Source organism: Populus euphratica, unplaced genomic scaffold (genome assembly GCF_000495115.2).
Source record: "Populus euphratica unplaced genomic scaffold, PopEup_1.0 scaffold23.1, whole genome shotgun sequence".
Lineage (NCBI taxonomy): Eukaryota > Viridiplantae > Streptophyta > Magnoliopsida > Malpighiales > Salicaceae > Populus > Populus euphratica.
Genome location: NW_011499892.1, coordinates 405893 through 406343, shown reverse-complemented (window position 1 = coordinate 406343; position 451 = coordinate 405893).

The following is a 451-nucleotide window of genomic DNA, read 5'->3' as shown; positions in this document are numbered from 1 at the left end:
GCTTATTTTTTGGTAATGATAAGCCTGTTTTCGATGGATATACAGATGCAGATATGGCTGGTGATGTTGATTCTAGAAAGTCCACATCGGGATACTTGATGAAGTTTGCAGGGGGAGCAGTCTCATGGCAATCAAGACTGTAAAAATATGTTGCATTATCCACTACATCAGAACCTCCTAAATTGAATTTTACATATTAATCTCCGGTATGACGAATTCCTCACATGGTGTGTGAGGGGGAGATTTATTGTGTGTGGTCTCACACTATGTGTGTTCGGAAAACTAGGAACAACCGGACACCAATTTACCAGGATAAATTCAACGGAATACAATTCACAATTCACAAGTCCCAATTATTTCCCTCTTTGTATAGTAAAACAGAATCAAACAATGAACAAATATAATACAAATAATCACAAAATCAACACCAAGATTTTTAACGTGGAAAACC